The 21,406-nt window shown below is 39.1% G+C and overlaps 1 long non-coding RNA gene across 1 annotated transcript; it reads left to right on the forward strand.

Moving 5' to 3' along the window:
- Positions 1 to 469: 469 nt before the first annotated feature.
- LOC141364308 (uncharacterized) lies at positions 470 to 11,403 on the forward strand. Its single transcript, XR_012370021.1, has 4 exons — positions 470 to 598; positions 9,178 to 9,357; positions 10,561 to 10,818; positions 11,054 to 11,403. It is a non-coding gene; the product is annotated as an uncharacterized lncRNA (long non-coding RNA).
- Positions 11,404 to 21,406: the final 10,003 nt, after the last annotated feature.

Raw genomic sequence — 21,406 nt, forward strand, 5'->3', positions numbered from 1 at the left:
TCATGCTAGATGTGCTTCTTTCCTTTGTTAACATCAATATTTTTAATAGGCTATTTCTACCCACATGTAGGTATAAGCACATAATAATTATTTAAGATACAGTAGAGATATTGATTTATCGTATACATTTAAATGCCACGAAGACCAAGCGTCTTAACAAACAGGAAGATAATGAATAGTATCTGCGCTTTTTACAACATGATAAAGTTTTATTTTTTTATATAACTCTTGTAAATAAAAATATTTGTGTGGTCATTTTGTTAATATTGAATATTCAGTTTTTCGCTTTTTTAAATATCCCTTTTACATAACGGTTCACCCTTTGCCGGTAAACCATTGTTTTTAGAACACAGTTACGTTTTTCGACTGCATGCGCAGATTGATCTGCTTATGACATCAAGCTACCGTGAGACCTAAACGAAAGCATATGGGCTTGCAGTACTTTAATTCCCTCTATTGTTATACAGTACTCACAAGGCGAGGCCACACTGAACTTGGTCCTTTTAGTAAGCGCTTAAAACATAATGAATAAATATCAGTAATATGTTAAAAATTCTTGTCCTTATTTTACTATTGGTTCCAACAACAGCTCCAAAAGGTAAGATTTCAAATAAAAATCTTTTAATTAAACTTGTCTTCAAATGTTAATAGGAAATACCTCCTAAAAAAAAAAAAATTCATCTTGCTTTTTACCACACTGTACTGAAGAAAAATTATGAATTGTGATCATTATTAAGATGTGAAAATAAGTAAAGATATGAAACAAGAAATAACATGCAAAAAATCTTAATTGTTAATCTAAAGATTTTGTTTTTTGTTTCTATGTCTTTTAAATGCACTGCAACAAAATATGCTGCCTTAAAATTTGAGATATAGTAAAATAATTGCCACTTACCATTTCATATATTTGAAATGTTTCTACATAACTTAAACTAATCAAAATAAGTTACATTTCAACTTTTTTTCCCAAGTTGTAAAAAACGCACCAATGGGTTAAAAATTTTAAATAGTTGAAATGACTTATAAAGCCCATTTGATTGTACTTAAATTAAGGCAGCAAAATAGTTTTACACTGCAGATTTGTCAGTCCAAGACTTTGAATAAAAACAATTTCATTTTCATTTCATTCACATTATGTTTTTGGTCATTATTCTCTCTATTTAACCTCAACATTTTCTGCTGACATAAAACTGATTAGTCAATAGGCAAGTAAAAATATTTTTGGAGGTGTCATAAATAAGATATGAGTTAATTTGTGTAACACATTTCATTTTAATAAGGCCATATGAATATGACGACTAACAATTAAAACTGCACATTATGTTTTTACTTTTTTATTTATTAAAGGACATTTCAAAATTGTGGTGTTAACTGTTTCGTTATTCACAGGCTTGCAATTCACAGGAAAGGAGAAATACAATTTCCTCATTTTAGTTATGCATTGATCAGTCGCGGCCGTTTACTTCTTTTTTTGAGGGCGCTCAATGTGAAGTTCGTGTGTAGCCTGTCATGTATGTGGTTCATAATTTCAAAATATGTGTTTTGCGTGTCGACAGATCCTGTGAGCATCGCGTGCCTTGTCAAGGTGGGTGCCTGTTGCAGACGCGTCTTAAGGGTTTATGATAAAAGACAAGCTTGCGTTTGCCAGATACTCACATGATCTCATGTGTAATCATGTGTAATCAAAGTTTACTGTTAAGGGAGTCTCTTGCATGTATTTTGTGAACGTGAGTGTCTCTTTTATCATAAACAGGTTTGACGCGTGTGCAGCAGGCACTTATTTTGACAAAACAGGTGATGCACATGGTTCACATGACGCAACAAACACATATTTTGATAACACAAGCAACACACACGACACTCTGAACACTTATTTTGAATTTGCTCCCCGCGGATGAGCAGTCACGAGCAGCCACTGTAAAAGTACACAATTTTGATGTAATTAGGTATTAAATACATTTTAATATGCAATATTAAAGAATACACAGTATGATTTTATGCTTTAGAATGTAGTGAAGTAATTTTTTCCCCAAGACAAACACCCTAATAAAGCACAGATGCTTGAAAAATGTAACTATTGTAACTAAGTATTGTCCACCTCTGCTATCAAGTCCACCTCAATTCAATTTAAGCTGATAATAGTCAGTTTTCCTGGCTTTTTCGCAGCAGACGCTTTAAAAATCAGCCATTTTGTTGAACGTTTGCCACTCAACAGGGCGTGGTCACGTGGAAAAGTGACGTCAATGCATACCCTCTATACACAAATCTGATGTGAACTCTATGGGCACAGCCATCTTGACTGCCACCATTACTGCGTGCCTGCAGACAATGTGACATTAGCCAGTGCCCTCTAGTGGCATTTATATTAAAATGGATCCTGCTCATGAAAGAAAATGTCAGGTGAAAGGCAACATTGGTTGGATAATGTCAGGCAGTGGCCAAAAACTTACTAATGAAGGTAATTTATTGACAACATAATGTATTAAGACGCGTATTAATTGATGACAACAATAAAACAAAACACTGTCATTACTAGCTGTGTTGCTAATAATATGTTCACAAGCTGCAAATAATTATCAGGTTTGGTTTCATGTTTAGTTCTGTGTATACTACTGGTATTATTGTTTCATTTTACTTTGTTGTGTTTGTATTAAAAGTCGCTTGCGTTTGGATCCGCTGCCTCTGCCTGTCTTTATCCACAAATGTTACAGAATGGTTGATCAACTAGAATCCAGCAGTGACTCTCATCACTCCACGCCACGACAATATGGACCCAGCAGCGCTTCCAGGCCTACTTCTGTTCCTAAGATGGCCATTCCAGAACCCAATACATTAGTTAAACCAGGACGAGGTTTCAGGATGGCAATCAGAAGAACACCCTTCTCAAAGAAGACCGCCATGCCTGTACCTGTTCTCAGGATGGCCACTGCCATGGCTGTTTTTAAGATGGCCGCGACCATACCTGCACCTGTTCTCACACTTGAGCCTGTTCACAAGATGGCTGCTGCCACATTCGAGCCTGTTCACAAGATGGCTGTAGCCGCACCCGAACCGGTCCACAAGATGGCCACCATACCTGAATCAGTTTACAAGATGGGCACCACACCTGAGTTATTTTACAAGATGGCACCGTACCTGAGTCGGTACACAAGATGGCCGCCTTTTGGGTGAACTTCAAGACTAGATGTCTGGTTTCAAATCTGGCAGATACTCCCCTAGTGTCAGGGCGAGCAGCTGGTGTTCCTAGTTGGGTGGTCTCCATTACAGTGATCTCCAGTTTCCGTGGAACCTATGGTGCCCGAGGTATGTCCTTTGAATTCTGTGTTCCCTGTATTTTCCATGGCTCTGTGGTGTGTGTGGTCTGCTTTCTGCTCTTATGTTCCACAAGAGGTCCCTTCCTATTATGGCTGAAAGGTCTGGACCTGAGTTTCATGCGCTTCCTGTCACAGCTGAAAAGGTTGAACCTAAGTCCTCTGCACTTCCTGTTTTGGCTGAAAGGTCTGAATTCGAGTCCCCTGAGCTTCCTGTCTTGGCCAAGTTAGCTGAGCCTAAGTTTCCTGAATTTTCTGTCCTGATCATAAGGCCTGTTTCTGAGTTTACAAGACATTTAATCCAGAGTTTCCTGTGTCCTGTAGGTCAGCCTACATGGTCGCTCCCAAGTTTCATAGACTCTCTGCCCTTGTCAAAATGGCCATACACAAGCTCCCTGAACTCTCTGACTACCCCAAGATGGCCATCCTCGAGCTCCCTGAACTTTCTGCTTGGCCCAAGATGGCCGTCCCAGAGCTCTTTGCCTGGCCCAAGATGGCCGTCCCCGAGCTCCCTGAGCTCTCTGTCCTATCTAACCTGGCCCAGAGGGCCTCTCTCTGCTCTCTCCCTCTGCCTAGGTTCCTGTTATTGCCGGCACCACCATGGGTCCCAACGTTGCCCTGGTCTCTGGTTTCGCCCACGGCCCCGCCCCTGGTCTCTGATTGTGCCTGCTGGCTCTGCCCTGGTTTTAGTTCCACCCTGCCGGCTCCGCCCTGCCAGTTCCGCCCTGCCGGTTCCCCCCTGCTGGCTCTGCCCTTTGGCCCCTACACGGTCCTGCATTAACGCATTCGTCCTCACGATATCTTGCTCTCGTCTGTTTCAGCAACGAGCTCCGAGACAAAGATGTATTAGTTTGCACCGACAACACTGTGACTGTTGCATATATCAATCGCCAATGTGGTTTGTGCTTTTGTCACCTGTCGCATCTCGCCCGTCATCTCCTCATATGGAGTCAGAAGAATCTGAGGTTCCTTCATGCCATTCACATCCTGAGACACGTTGTCATGAGCAGCGTACCGGGGGGTCTGGCGAGTCCACCTCTAGTCGGTTCAGCTGATTTGGAAATGTTTTGTCAGAGCTCAGATAGATCTGTTTTCCTCTCCAGAGACAACCATTGTCACCTGTTTTATTCACTAACCAAAGGGGACACACGGCGTGGATGCACTGGCTCACTGCTGGCCTCGGTGTTCTGTGCAGATACGCTTCCCCCAGTGAGCATCCATGCCCAGACACTGTGCAAAATCAGGGAGGACAAAGAGAGCATTTTACTGGTTGCGCCTTACCAGACCACCAGGATGCATAGGCATAGGCCTCTGTTTAGAAGGTAGAGGACCTACATGCATTTTCGGACTAATATTCGTGCCTGCAGTTCAGGCCCGCTGAATCCAGCTTAACACTGAGACCCCATCTACGTGCCCAAGGTTCCCACCACTCCTTTCAGAGATCAGGTGGTGAGCAGACCTTTTGGAGGAGGCAGACCCAGCCATGGCTTTGTTATGTCCTTTGTTATGTCCTATGTACGCACACTGCGACTGTATGTGGACTAAACTCAAAGCTTTAGGACCTTAATAGCTATTTGTCTGTTATGGTGGTCAGCAGAAAGAGAAAGCTGTCACTAGCCAGAGGATGTCCCATTGGATTGTAGACACCATCACCCGTGCTTATCAAATGCAGGGCACCCTATGCCCATTTAACTAAAAGCTCACTCTATGAGAAGTGTTGCATCATCTTGGGCATTAGCTTGTGGTTCCTTGCTGACAGACATCTGCAGAGCTGCTGGCTGGGTGACACCTAACACGTTTACTAGATTCCATAGTGTTCGTGCCGAGCCGGTTTTCTCTCGGGTTCTTTCCTGAAACTGGTGAAACACAGAGGGCCGGCTTGTGTGTCGGCTTGCAGCTCAGTTTTAGTGCTACGCTGTAGTGCCATTACGGAGTAAAATTATGATTGATGACAATTTACAAAAAGTCTGAGACTCCTCCACCGCCTTGGTGGCCGATGTTGCGGAGCATCGTCTGTCAGCCTCATACTAGATGTATTCTTGAAAACCTGTGTTTGGCTCAACCTGGTCTCGCGGATTTCCGTGGGATAGTCGCGGAATTTTTTGCTCATTTTTCCTTGGCATTCTCACAGATCTCCACATTTTTCCGTGGCATTCTCATGGATTGGTTACTCAACTGTTGTCCTATTTTCTTACTATTGTCGCTTCGGTTTAGGGTTAGATTTACATAAAATGACATCCTTACCCAGACCAAACACTAACCCCAACGCCAGGCGACAAATGTTTAAAGTTTAGAAAATATAAAAGAATAAAGCAGAAAAACATAGTATAAACCAATACTTAAAGTGACATACTAACGCAAACACCAAATCTAACCCTAAACCAAAGCGACAATGGTTTGAAAATAGGAAAAATTGAGTAACCAAAAATTGAGTAACCAATCCGTGAGAATGCCACGAAAAAATGAGCAAAACATTCTGTGACAATCCCACGGAAATTCGTGAGATCATGTTGGTTTGGCTAGGCGCCCACATTTATGTTCCCTATGTGGGATTCCTATGTGTGTATTTCCTGTGGGGTTAATTCTACCACGTTTCTCTTAGCAGAGGTCACTCTGTATTTCTCTCTCTAGTATGTTATATTACTTAGACGACGCGACGTCGTAGTGACCGACTAAAAGGGAACGTCTCGGTTATGTAACCCTCATTCCCTGAAGGAAGGGAACAGAGACGTCAAGTCCCATCGCCACAGTTTGCTGTTCCACTGCTGATACCGGCCAGGCACTAATGCTCAACTTTCTCAGTGAAAATAGCTGATTTGGTATTGCACCTGCTGCTCGTTAAATACTCGTGCGGCATGCGTTTGCAATTTGGCGGCCACAACGTGGCGTCTCCTTTCCTGTAACCTGGGTGCTTTAAAGAAAGCGAAGGAGAGATGAATCCATGTGCAAAAGGTTTATTGTGTAAATCCCCAAAAAGGGCCAGCAAACACATCCAAAAAGGGCAATCCAACAAACGTAATCCACAAACAGGCAAAATGTCAGGCCAGGCAGAGAAACAGTCAAAATCCACAAAACAGGCACAGGTCAAAAACAGTAGTGGTGTTACATTTGAAGCAGGGCTTTACAGCTTGTGTCGAGCAAAAGGGGGTGTGCCTGATGAAGCATCATTTCGAAGCTTGTGTTGTTAACGTAGAAATCATGTGACCAATGACAAACGAAGCTTCACTTTCTGCTCAGTCACGTGTGCGCTTCGCTTTGCGTGTCAGAACGTTACAACCCCAGAGGTTTTTAAGCAGTTATTTGCATTATTCACATTTTAGTCCCACATAATACTGAATAGATAGTATTATATGTACATATACTTGTGCGTGTGAACATTATTCAATAAAATACAGTATTGAATCGTATGAATATGAAATCTTATTAATTAATACTGAAACTTTTGCTACACTTGAATGAATAAATACATTTATTATTTTGACCATTTACACACATGTTGTCTAAGCTTTATTTGTACACATAATATTAATATTCATCTGGATTTCACCAGCTTGTTGCTTCACTGACGGAACTTCTTCCAGAAGCGACTGCTATTATGTATTATTAACCAAAAGATGGCGCTTTTTTCGACACCCTTGTTGAGGCTTCGAATCATGGTTCGAAACAGTAAGGGAAGTATCGGTGCTTGATTCGATGCTTCATTTCCCCATCACTAAAAAACAGACAGGTACAAAACAGGATACAGGTAAACAGGTTAATAGATAACAGGCTGGACATACAAAGTAATAATCAGCCCTGATATGGTGTACAGGAAGTGGCTAAATACAAAACAGACAGGAAGTGTGAAGCGTGACATGGCATGATGTATATCAAAATAAAAGCTGGAACAGAACAGGATGTCAAAATAAAAGTCCTAATAACAAAAACACAGAAAACACAAGAAACACAGAACAAAACCTTCAGTTCCCTTCCTTCAGGGAACGAGGGTTACATACATTTCCACCCATTTGTCACGCCCCACTTGTAATGTTCCTATTCCCCACCAGTGGGGCCTGCCCCACACTTTAAAAAATGCTGGCCTTATGGGTAAGTCTGCCCCGATTGCCCAAAATAAAATTAACGTTAAACAATCGTTGCAATTTTTTTGATATGCAAAATGCTTGCTAGACGCTTTGATATATCACTGACATAAGTCCCTTTCACACATACTACAGTCCTTACTGGTAATTTACTGGTAAATTGCAGTTAACAGATCATGTGTGAACAGAACCTTTCCGGTAAATCAGTGCTCCCAATTTACCAGTAAGACAGGTTGTAAGATTACCAGTAATTTACCGGTAAGCGCTATGTGTGAACGAAAAGTATAGGATTACTGGCATTTAGAACGGACGACGTCAGACCGTGCTGACAGCTTCGGGCCAATCATAATGTTAATACAGATGACACGTTTACCCCCGCACTGTTTTACGGACGTTTCCACACACACGCTGCTTGAAAGTCGAGCACACCTGAAGTTTACGTCCACATTTCTTCACCAAAGTTGTTTAAAACAGCTTACCACCTACTTGCCGAATTGCCGACATCCTTAGCACACCCTCTGTGAAGCCTAATGTGCAAACAATACATTTTCGGTTTGACGTCGCCTCATGTAATGTTGTTTGGTCATGAGCAACTTCGCGACTGTCAGAGTTTACCACGGACGTGAAAACAACAAAATACCGACCGTGGATATGAACAATGTGGATTGTTTACAAATACAACACTGAGCTCACCGCGCGCCACAGGTAACTTCCGCTTTCTGAACAAATTTACCGGTATTTTGATTCTGATGTGTGAATGATGTCTTACTGGTAAAAAGACGGAATGTCACTGCGTGTGTGAGCAGCACATGTAAATTCATTCAGGTAAATTCATGGTAATTTACCAGAAATACTGTGTGAAAGAGGCTATAAAGTCTTTTGGGAATTATTATAATAATTATTATTTATCATAAGCGTCTTAGTTGAAAATTTTCTGAATCAATGATAAGTTTATCTGTACATTGCCCAAAGTAAAAAAAAGGCCACACATAATGTCTCCATAATTTAATGGGGAATTTGCTGGGGAATTTTTTTTCACATCCTTACTCTTAAGAATTGTCAATAGTATGACACTCTCAGAAAAAAGATACAAAGGCAGTCACCAGGACATGTTCCAGAAAAGTAAAACAATTCTCAACAGGGTCAATTTATTGTCCACATCGTTGTCCACATATGTCATAATGTTTTTGGTATATTATGTTAATATAGTTTAATTTATTGCTTTGATGAGAAACATTGGGTGACAGGAGCATTAATGGAGCAAACATACATAAAAGCAATCAGCTGTTTGTTTTTTACATTATCATATTATCAAAATGTTGCAATACAGCTAATAATGCACAATACTACTGTTACCCAGTTATTTTTGTTATGTTGGGGTGAGAATTAATCACTTGACTGATTTCTAAACTAGAATGTGTTTTACAAAAGAGTGAGCAGAGACATGACTATTTGATATCAAAACCTGTTATTCAACAGAAAAACGCATCTCTCTTTTAACTCAACTAATTTATGCACTCAAATGTTCATACTTTCCCATAACAAAAACAGTGCATATACTGTTACGGCATAGGGCATTGGTGAATTGGGAAGCAGGGTCAGAGTCCACACAGTATAAAGCTCCATTCTGTGTTTAACTACTTCACTACCATAACACAGCAGTCGAATAGTGACAGAACTAAATACCAGTTTGTTTAGTGACAGTATATGTGCACACTGTGTTAATTTTCAGGAAACCTTATGTGGTAACCGTTTTAGACTATAAAAGCATTTTTTTTAATTTAAAGGTGCCAAAATGCAGGAAATGGAATCTACTCCAAATACCCAAAACTACCTCCAAGGATGAACAGAGACAACACTTTGGTCAATTTTACGAGTGCTTATGTGCCGTTTAAATATCATTAAAATGGACAAAGCTCTTTTGCTGTTTCTACTTCCACTTCTACTTCCAACAGCTGCTCCAAAAGGTAAGATTTCAAAAGAAATCTTACAAAAAAGACAAACATATTCAAACCAAACATATTTCCTGCTTCTTGGCCAAATACTATGCAAGTCAATTGCATAGTGCTGAATGTTGTAAAAAAAATTAAATGAATGGTTGATTAAACAGTGCACTTCTAGTAAGTGAAAATGAGATGATTATGAAACTAGTTTTAATATAAACGTAGGCGATTCTTTACCTCATGTTTGTGTTCATTTATTAACCTTTAGAGTATTTATTGAAATAGCAACTGCTGCCAATGATACCAATGAAATGCAACATTTTTCAAACACCAAAATATGTAATATCTATTTATTAACTTAAAATTAAGTTTTTCCGCAATATCTTGCAAGGTTTGCGCAAAGTCTCACGATTTACATCCAGAACATAATGGGATACGCTTAGCCTTGAATCTTCGAAGCTCGAAGACACTGCACTTTGCCAGTTTTAAAGGTGCAGTGTGTAATTTTTAGATGGATCTCTTGACCGAAATGCAAAATAATATACAAAACTATATTATCAGTGGTGTATGAAGACCTTTCATTATGAACCGTTACGTGTTTATTGCCTTAGAATGAGACGTTTTTATCTACATATACCGAGGGTCCCCTTACATGGAAAATGCCATTTTGTGCCGCCATGTTTCTACAGAAGCCCTTAATGGACAAACTTTGTCTCTGATGACATGTTTGTCCGGTGGGGGCTACCGTAGCTTCTCTATGTGATTAAAAAACGAGGAGGAAGCAGTAGACTGAGCTGTTGTTTGCAATTCACCAGCACCTCACCACTAGATGCCACTAAAATTTACACACTGCACCTTTAAGACATGGGACAGTCTTGCGCACTTACTTCCTGTCATGTGCATGCACTCTCGAGGGGTCAAGATCGCAAGTGTGGGCATTTGGACACAGCCTGCCTGTTTTAGGTATAGGCCTTATGCAGAAAGACCACTTCGGATCAAGTTAAGTGGTTTTCTTGCCCCCATCATGTCCTAATATTAGTAACAATTTTAAATTGACAATTTTAAAGATGAAAATCATATTTAATAGTTACTGTCACAATATCATCTGGAAAATAAACTACATTTATTACAATGAGATGTTTCTATTCTTCTTTTCCCCCATATGCTGCAGAACTTGTTTCTTTCTTTTCATGAGTCAGCATTTCCAGTTTTATAATTTTTTTACAGGTTCCCATTCTTTGTGGTTGCTTGTGACTTTCATTAAAGGACAAATACCCTTTCCTGAATTTAGTTGCTTGGTGATGTTGGATGATGTTAGAGTTTTGTATTATAATGGTGACACAAAGACATTCATTCGAAGAGGAAACACAACAAATGAAGATGATGTGTTGAATTCTAATCTTGTCCGCCAGATAAGTGACTCTCTGCTACCAGGTTTCATGGTAAAATTTGATTGGATTAAAAATAACTTAAATACAACCGACAGTAAGTATTGTCCAGTTTTATCTTTAAAAGTGATGATAGACACTTGAATATATCCTTCCATCATCCATACTGTTATCCTTTAAATTGGAGTTATAGGATTTTGAAAAAAGATTAAGTGTGTTATGAATGATGAATGCGTAGTTATATAAATTATAAAAATATCTATGAAAATGTATGTTTGTCATGTGTTTTTGAGTGTGTTTTCATATTGGACTTTGTTTTTTTTTTATCTCAGTTAAAGGTCCTCTAGTTATTCAAAGACTGGTTTCGTGTGAGCTGAATGACAATGGTGAACCGGGACAAATGATCGTACGAGAAGCTTTCCGAGGCACCACCACAGATGAGTTGAGATATAATGACAATTATTTTACATACAACAGTACCTTAAATGCCACAGCTGAGGTGGTGAAATTTCATCTTGACATCTCAATGTGGCGCCATGAAAATTTTTACTACCCACACTGCATAAAAACTCTAAAGGGTTACCTTGAAAAAAGAACAAATCAAGTAAACAGAAAAGGTAAGATGACCTCTCCTGATGCTAATAGCTTTACTTTAATCTTACTTAAAGAGGACAAATCATGAAAATCTGACTTTTTTCATGTTTAAGTGCTATAATTGAGTCCCCAGTGCTTCCATTAACCTGGAAAATGTGAAAAAGATTAAACCATTCTTTGCAAGCATGTGAAAAAACAGGTAATTGAAATTTGGCTCCCCTTGTGATGTCAGAAAAATGTGTCACATCTACAAAGTGTCAATTTTAACATGTTACAATAAATTAGCTATATGATATTTTGAGCTAAAACTTCACATATGTACTCTGGGGACACCAAATATCGGCCCTTCTGGGACCCTAGATGGTCCAAATTTAAGATTAGAGTTGATTTTAACCCTCAAACGCTCCTCGTTTTCTGTTTACACTTCTGGCCCTTGGGGTCTATATGACCCCAAAATTGAAAGCATAATTGTAAGAAAAATATACATTTTCAATAATACAAATAATATATCATTTTTTTTTGTTTACTTCTCATCTATACAATAAAGCTGTGTTTTGAGAGATTTGAAGTAGTTTTGTACCTGTTTACCACTGAAATCCTCAACTACACAATTTGCTTTCCTGAAAAATATCAAATTTTTATGAAAATTCACATAAATTATGATCTAAATTTGATTTAAATTGTTTTTAGATATTAATATAGGTGTGGGGTGTTGAATTCAGGCATCGGTTTTAAGAAAAAAAACATAAGAGAATTACAGTGTAGGAATTAAATCATTTAGACCGGCAGATTCCCATAGAGACCCATTCATTTTCCTGGATATGGACAACTGCTCAAATCATTACTTTTGTGATACATTTTGTAAATTTATGTTTATATAAACATTAGAAAGGATATTAAAAATAAATATTATGTCAAATAGTATTTTTTTATAGTTTTTTATGCATTTTTGAAATGTCTGTTATTACAAAATGCCATAGAAATTTGACTGAGTGTAAGTGTGTGTGTCTGTGTGTGTGTGTGCGTGTGCACGCATGTGTGTGCGCGCACGTGTGTGTGTGTGTGTGTGTGTGTGTGTGTGTGTGTGAGAGAGAGAGAGAGAGAGAGAGAATGAGGGAGAGAGAGAGACAGAGAGAGAGAGAGAGACACGCATGTGTGCTTGAGAGAATGTGTGTGAGAGGCAGAGGGAGAGAGCATGTGAGTGTGTCTGTGTGTGTGTTTGTGTGTGTAAGAGAGAAAGTGTACATGTTCGTGCATTAGGTTACACCCCTTTGTATCATTTTTCTACATTTGTGACTGATTTTATTTGCCACATTTTATAAAAATGCTCTCTGTGGTAGTCATGCGTGTGTGCGTTTGTCTGCGTGTGTTTGTATGTGTTTGTGTGTGCGTGTGTGGGTTTGTATGTGTGTGTGTGGGTTTGTGTGTGTGGGTTTGTGTGTGTGCGCGCATGTGTGTGTGTGTGTGTGTGTGTGTGAGAGAGAGAGAGAGAGAGAGTGTGAGAGAGTGTGCATGAGAAGGAGAGAGAAAGAGCATGTGTGTGTGTGTGTGTGTGTGTGTGTGTGTGTGTGTGTGTGTGTGTGTGTGTGTGCGTGCGTGCGTGCATGCGTGTGTGAGCGTGTTTGTGAGTGTACATGTGTGTGCATTATGTCACACCCCTTTATGTGTTATTTTCTGCATTTGTGACTGATTTTATTTGCCAAATTCCACACAAATGCTCTCTGTGGCAGTCACACCTGTGTGTGTTTGTGTGTGTGTGTATTTGTGTGTGTTTGTGTGAGCATGTGTTTTTTGCATTGCATTTGTGCACAAGTACCAGGCCTTCATTTCTGTGTCAAAATTTTCAGATTTATGCTGGATTTATTGATATTTATTTTTTGACAAATGGAAAAAAAGTACATTTTTTTGCATTTCCCATTCACTTTCAATTGGGGTCATATTGACCCCAAGGGACAGATTGATAAAAAATTTTTTACATACCTTTAGAACAACCGAATCAAGCCCAGTCTTTTTGTGCATGTAAAGATAGATTATTTAGGAAAAGTCACAAAGTTTTACATCTCTGAGATGAAGGGAACCTTTTTTGTTAACCAATGAAATGTCGTTTGGGGTCATATTGACCCCAAGGACCGATTGAGGGTTAAAATGCATTTTTTAAATGTGGATGATCTGTTCCTTTAGGTATACTAAAAGTATATTAAATTCGAGTACATCTGTTATCTCTTTTATTAACAGTAAAACCTATAGTTAGACTCCTCCAGAAAGCAAACCCAGATTGTAAAGGGTTTCGGGTGATGTGTCTAGCAACAAGATTTTATCCTCGTCACATCAATCTGACCCTGTTCAGAGATGGACAGCCTGTATCTGATGATGAGATCACTGGAGGAGATCTGCTGCCCAATGATGATGGGACGTACCAGATGAGAAAGATCCTGAAGATCAGCGAAAAAGAACAGAGAGAGAAACACAAATACACCTGCACTGCCACACATCTCAATCTGGACAACAAAATGGAAGTTAAACAGGATAAATTATAATGGCAGAAAACCTGTAAAAAGAAAGAAAGAAAAATACCAAATTCATGTCATGTAAAACATCAGGCAAAATCATATAATCTCTTAATCTATGTGATCTTTGCTCATGGAATTTGTTTTAGAATATGATCATGGGACACCATTAAAGCCAGTGCTTAGCTCAGTGCTACCAATTTTGGTACTGGTCATGGTGATTGTGGTTGCTGTAGTTATATGGCGAGTGCTAAAAGCAGGTAAGATGGGGGTAAAATGAGTAAAAATGATCTAAACTAATACAAAAGTTATCTTTAGTGTTACAGTACTTTAATCATCAATAAAAGTCACTAAAACAGCTATGCTTTTTATTTCCTTTGATGCTGTATCTTCTAAAAGGGAATACTCCTCTGCAACTAGTAAGTATAACCTTTGTTTGTAATACATATTTACTTCAGTTAACAGTAACTTACTTGGTAATTTTCATAGGTTTTAATTTTATAAAAAATATACAATACCGGATTTTTCTGACTCGTATATATTTTTAAGTAACATTTTCAGCACCTGTAGAAAGTATGGACACAAGATCAACTAGTTGAGGCTGCAGGAATGAAGCCAAGAAACATCTTCAAACAACGATTAGTAAATAAAATAATAATGGTGAACAGATCAAGTTTAACACATATGCAGCAATAGTCTTCAAGTCTGGTAATGTGCAGATTAGATAGTTTACACCAGGGTTTTCAAACTTTTTATTCCCTGGTATGTTAAGTAAATATTTTATAGCACATTTGCATGTCTTAATTAAAGCAACACTATGTAGGTTTTTTTACCTTTAAATAATGTCTCTAAAATTATTTCAGTGATAGAATAACTTTTAACTGGACAAATTGTACTGTTGTTGCAACCTGAGCAGCCTCCTAGCTGCTACAAGCACACTCTGAAAGTGGCGGTGGAGGGTAGAGCACACAGCCCCGCCCCTCCCTCTGCCTGCAGAAGAGTGTCTGATACCAGGCACTGTTGCACTTTTCAACCACATGGGGGAGCTGTAAGTCATTTTTACATGGAAACTACATAGTGTTGCTTTAAAAAATATTTTCATCCATTTTTTTCAAGTTTCGTCAATATTATTTTACATAGTTATTGTTATTACCAGGCGCCCCTAGGGGGACACGGAGCAAAAATTAAATAAAGTTTAGTTTCGCGTGCGCACGTGAAACTATCGCGTACACACGTGAAACTATCGAGTTTACTTTCACGTGCGCACGTAAAACTACGTGCTCACATGAAACTTTCGTGTGCGCAGGTAAAAGGTTCGTGCGAGCTCGCAAAACTAAACTTTAAAAGAAAATTCTGTACATGAAGGTTTCGCGTGAGCACATGAAAGTTTCCCGTGAGCATGTGAAAGTTTAACTACCTCGGGCTCAGTAGTTATTGGATCTTTATCTGGTAATTTTCTTTAATTGGCACATAAAATGTATTTGTCCAGAGCTATCAGTTTTTAGATTTATTGTAGTGTGTAATTGTCAAATACATGCAGAATTATCAAACTATTGAGATTTTTTATTTTAAAATTATTTGTTTGCATATTTGTGATTTAATTGTATTTTTTCAAACCCTGGTTTGCACTGTAAAGGTCTCTCCCCATTGCCAGCATGCAATAAAGCGAGACGAATCACCTTAAAACGGTACATTTAAAGACGAAACCATTGTTAGCCTTGACAGGTGGCGCTAATGGACAATCAACGTCACTCAAAGCACTAAAGAAGCGGTTAACCCTTTCAAGCATCAGTATTAATAGAGTGCTTTAAAGTCACAATAAAATTGAAATACTGTAAATTTTGGGGAATATTGTGGTATTTTTTTTTACAAATGACTTATCTGTGAGCTTCATTATTTTTTTTAATTCACTTGCATAATCTTTAATCAAAAATGCAAATTTCCTCCCCTCCTCGAAACTCTCTTTACATCCGGTCATTTGGGGCGCATTCAAGTTCAAACGTTTTGCTTCGGCTTCTGGGTTAAACAACATGTTTCCTGGAAACGGTGTGCACTGGTGTGCAACAGGGTTTGAGATATATTTTTTCTTGTTTGACGGCTGTTTCAGAACTGTGGTCCAATCAGCATCAACATGTAAATAAACCATGCAGTACTAAAGACAGTCCTTCCAGTAAAACAAGTTTTTTTGTGATTGTTGCGGGCAAAAATCCTTGATCTTGCGGTACATTTTCTTAAAAAATGCAATGGAATATGCGGGATATTTATGCAATTTTACGCAATGAAATTGCGGGAACTTGCCAAAATTGCGGGAACTTGCAAAAACTGCAGGAACTTGCAAAAACTGTTCGCAGCTTTTGCAGCTGGCTGCACATGTGGGAAGTAAATGCAACATTTTTCTAATTTCTGCTAAGATATATATGACTTTTTGCAACAAAAATGCAGGGATTTTGAAATCATGCAAACCCTGCATGTTTTGCAAACAAAAATCTACAATTTAAAGTGCGGCGTATCTAAAAATGCAACGGTGATATTAAATGCAGTAGTGCTAGAAACAGGGATTTACACAATTTAAATTGCCTATTAAAATAAATATGGGTTGAGATGTCCGAATATTTTCTAATTTGTATCATATTTTAAACAGAAAATGTGTTTTGTTCTAGCGCGTTATTGCGGCAAACATTTGTGCCGATATATGCGGTCAGTGGGGAATAACCTTCAGTGAACAGGTATCAGGGCACTTTAATGCTGTGACGTTTACTGTGCAGTAATTAACAGTATTAATAAATGACTTGTAAATCTGAGTTGATTCAACAAAAAATTATAAAAAGTATTTTTTACAGTGTATGATTAATTTGACAATTATTCTATGTTATATTATGCTAAGGGTTAAATAAACTATACAGTGATAATCTTGAAAGTGAGAGCTTTTATTTGATGTACGTGACCCTGGACCACAAAACCAGCTGTAAGTCGCAGGGGATTGTCACCAAACTGGTCAGAAATTTGCCTACAAACTTGCTCTTGTAACCTGCTTTTTAGGGATTTTGGGGGAAGTTTAGTTTTTATGTAAATTTTTTTCAGTCCACATGGTCATTACAGACCTTTAAATGCACTTTTCTCAAAATTTAGATTTTTACCATTAAATTCAAGATTTTCATTGTTGTATCTCTTGACCAAATATTCTAACAAACAATACAAAGGAAAGCTTATTAATTTAGCTTTCACATAATCTCAATTTTAAAAAAATTACTCTTGCGATTGGTTTGTGGTCCAGGGTCACATATAATATTTTGTGATATAAATATAAAAATAGCCTAATAACAACTTGGTATCAGAAAACAATGTTTCCTTGTCAACTTGTGGACATAGCCCTTGGGTGCTCCACAGATTCATTTTTGTAGCCCAATACGCAGAGGTGGAAAGTAACGAATTACATTTACTCACGTTACTGTAATTGAGTAGTTTTTTTGTGTATTTTTACTTTTTTGAGTAGTTTTTAAAATCTGTACTTTTACTTTTACTTAAGTATGTTTTATTTAAAGTATTGTACTTCGCTACATTTTAAATCATATCCGTTACTGAGTAAAAAAATATTTTAAAAAGCAAGGTGATAAAGACGTGCAACGGATGTAAATGGGCGGGGCCCGGGGGAACGTGCAAAAAGAACCATGGAGACGGACGAGACAGGCGCGCGCTAATGCAGACCTCTTATGAAAGAAACCCCTGGTCATATTTAAGCGACCACTTTCCACTGACGCGAAGCGAGTGTTTCATTTCTATGAAAGGTAGGATTCATGCTCTTACGAAATTGCACGACGCGTTTTTAATACCATGCGCATTATCTTCCGAGGTCTAGCAGCTTTGCGTCAAGTCAAACACAACTTCAAAACGTCCTCTAGGATGCGCAGGTCATTAGACATTGCAGAGAGAGAGAGAGAGCGCGAGAGAGAGAGAGAGCGCGCGCGCGCGCGCGAGAGAGAAAAATAAAGGTCATCAGGTCCCCAGGTCAGGGAAGTAAGAAGATAATAAACGTGTCAAATGTATATAGACATGGCACTCATCTCATTATATGCTCATTTAAACTATATATAGTTTAATAAAATAATGTATGTTACCAGCAATACATCAATTACAACCTTACTATAGTGATTGTATTTACAAGCTGCTGACCACCTTCAAAAGTGCATAACTCACATGTAAAAATCATTAAACAATTTCATAAATGTTTCTTACTTTAAAAAAGCTTTTTATTTTATTAACTTTTTGTTATTGCACTTTAATTGTAAAGATGTTCCTACAATTAAAAACAACTAGTTTGAGATTTATATTCCCTTGTAGTTTTTGAACTATACTAGAATCCTCCACCTCTTCCCGCTGTAAAAAAGTAACTTTTACTCTGAGTAAAGTTAAAACGACTTACTTTTTACTTTTACTTGAGTAGATTTTTAGACAAGTAACTTTACTTTTACTTAAGTAAAATATTATTAAAGTAACTTTACTTTTACTTGAGTACAATATTTTATTACTTTTTCCACCTCTGCCAATACGGAAGAGAAATTGTGTTCAAGACTATTTTCACAAATGAACATGCTATAAATTTTGTCTAAATGCGTTAACTAGAAGTAAAAAGCTAACCTTAGGCTATAAGTAAAGTACAACACGGTCTCTTGAATTTAACAACATCACAACAGAGCTTCCGACAACTCTTTCAAACTTTATTAAATACATTTAAAAACATGTTCCTTGATAAGGAAATATCTGTGAATTAATCCTTTTTGGGAATTGTGCCATGTTGTATTGTTTTTGGGATTTTCATGCTTGATGATGCTTAAAGTCTGCTAAAACCTCTATAGTCCCATCTAGTAACTTGTTAGCAACCTCACTTTTTAAGACGTAAAAACTTCTATGCAAAATTCCCATAAAATGATCTAGTTCATATTAACTCTACCAGTGCTACACGCACCATTAACAAATAATTTTTATCCTGTCTTCCCAAACTAATTTTTACAATTTTAGAGTGTGCCACTGAATTTTACATCCACGTCGCACATGTGCGACCAGTAAATTTGACCTTTTTTTTGTGATGTGACACTGAATTTAAAACAGCACATTGTACTTTTTGCATCTATAATCAAAGTATTTATTAGTAATACAGTGTATTACTTAGTAAAAATGTGAATATTTGTTTAGCATGATGGTTTACGATGTGTGCCCCTAAATTTTCTGGTGCACCCCTAAAATTTTCAGCCACTGTGCTCCTAGTGAAAAAAGTTAGTCTGGAGCCCTGTGTTATACTATTTAAATCAGGCAGATAAGTTGGTGGTGTCCGAAGCCAAAGCTTACACATTGTGAACTGACCTGAACCTTGTAACATTTCTTTTCCATTTGGAGACGGGATGCTGTGTGTTCCTGGGCATAGCTGTCCATCAATTGTGACATGTGTTACTGTGCAAACAGATGGCATTTGATATCAAAGTATGACCATCAAAGAGTGTTTGTATATGGAGGACCCCACATACTTGGGTACACAAACTGAATGTGCATGGCGTGGTTTTTTATAACTCTGTGTATTGGGAAACACTGCTGTTTTACCGCTTCACTGAGAAGGTGTTATTAAAGGCAAGCTATGAGAGGACATTCAAGTCCTTTTAATGAGCGCTTAAAACAAAATGTAAATATCAGTAATATGTACAAAATTCTTGTTCCCCTTTTGTCACTCACTCGACGTTATGTTGATGAAGTGACACTAGGGGTTCGACCTGGGAGACCAATCGCTCTAATTCTCTATATAAAATTTGGTGTGTGAAATACAGATTAAATTTACATACGATAACTCCGCCCAGACATCCGGGTATAAAACGGAGGCCGGTAGGTGATTTCATTCAGTTTCAGTTTTTCAGAGCCTATGCTGACGAGTGTATCCCTCATATCGCCTGAAGATTTTCCTATCCTGCTCTGCAGCTGTTTGTGTGACGACACGGTTAAGCGGTCTCTTCTCCGGGGTCCAGCGCACGCTTAAGTGCATTGAAGGGTCCCCTTGGCGTTTCAGCAGTAAATAAAAGAGTGAATTTCCTAACATACATGATGCCCTTTCGTGTATGTTCTTGTCACGGTAGGCAAACACATTGTTTCCTCCGTGTCTTGTGTATGGTGTTTACTCACCTGTGATGTCATGTGCTCGTTATCCCGATTCCCTTCACCTGTGTTGATTGTCTCACTCCAGCTGCTCATCATTACATGCTCTCCATATATACTCACTCTGCTCTCTGTTCCCTGCCAGATCCTTGCTCTATGTCGGTCTCAGTATTGTTTTGGACTGTTTTGTATAGTGTGTGGATTGTTTCGCGTGTCGTCTTCGTGTTGGATGGTTTGGTCTTCACCTCTTGGATTATTACCACAGACTCACTCCACCAATGGCACCAGCAATCACCAGCACCCGCTCACCCCCGTAGTCCTTCGATCACCATAACCGTCATCTGGACATTTGTGTTTGTTCCTGTTCCCTGTGTGTGAGTCCAGTGTTTTAATAAATCTGTGTTTGCATCTCCTGCGACTGCTTCCTGTGTGAAGTTTATCGTTACAGTTCTACTGGGTCCGGTTGGTACCTCTCTCCCTCTAACAGGCACGATCGCTGTCTTTGGTGTTTGGGTCCCGCCCATGCCGAAGCGGCATTTGTAGAGGGTTCTTGTTCTCTTTGCGAGGATATGTCCATGGCAACGTTGCAGTCACGTGTCTCGTTCTTCCACAAGTAGAGCAAGACTTCCTCTGCTGCCTCCTCAATGGCACCCTCTGCTGCTCTGGCGCATAGGGAGGTTATAGTATGCAAAGAGGATGATTTGAGATCTACAGTGAGTGTTTCTATGTCGGATGATTTTCCACAGGACGCTCATTGCTCAACACGCTCGTTGCAGTCTGTTGATTTTACAGAAGCAATGAAGAAGTCACCTTATGGTGGCATTTCTGCTACTTTGGAGCTCATGACGAGGATGAGTAATCGATTGCAGCATCGGAGGGTTGGTTTTTCCCTTCAGAGGCTGATGACTCGGTGGCCCCTCCCCCAGCTGGTGGGTCGGCGCTGTCTGAGAAGGATGCTGAGATGGCGGACGTGCTTTCCCGGGCAGCTAAGAGCATTGGGCTGGAGTTAAACCCATCCCCAGAACGCTCAAAGGCTGGATGATTGGTTTCTGGGTTCGGGTTGTGGCGCCCAGCCGGGTCTGGCTCTGGTGCCTTCCTTTCCGGAGGTGCACGACGAGCTGACGAAATTATAGAAGTCGTCCGTTTTTGTCGCCAATTTTGTCGGCTCGTCCATTCTCATTACCCTTGATGGGGGGCAGCCAAGGGCTATGTTCAGCTCCAGTATCGAGAACGAGCACTTCTGGTGGCCCCTTATTGGCCCACCTGCTTGTGGTTCGCAGAGCTAATACTCCATTAGGACTCCCTCCTGGCCAATCCCCCTAAGGAAGGACCTTCTTTCTAAGAGGGGGGGCACGATTTGGCACCCTCGACCAGACCTCTGGAGCCTCCATGTCTGGTCCCTGGATGGGACGTGAAAGACTTAGCTGGCCTACCGCCAGCTGTGGTGGA

The sequence above is a fragment of the Misgurnus anguillicaudatus genome, chromosome 6, assembly GCF_027580225.2.
Source record: "Misgurnus anguillicaudatus chromosome 6, ASM2758022v2, whole genome shotgun sequence".
NCBI classification, from domain to species: domain Eukaryota; kingdom Metazoa; phylum Chordata; class Actinopteri; order Cypriniformes; family Cobitidae; genus Misgurnus; species Misgurnus anguillicaudatus.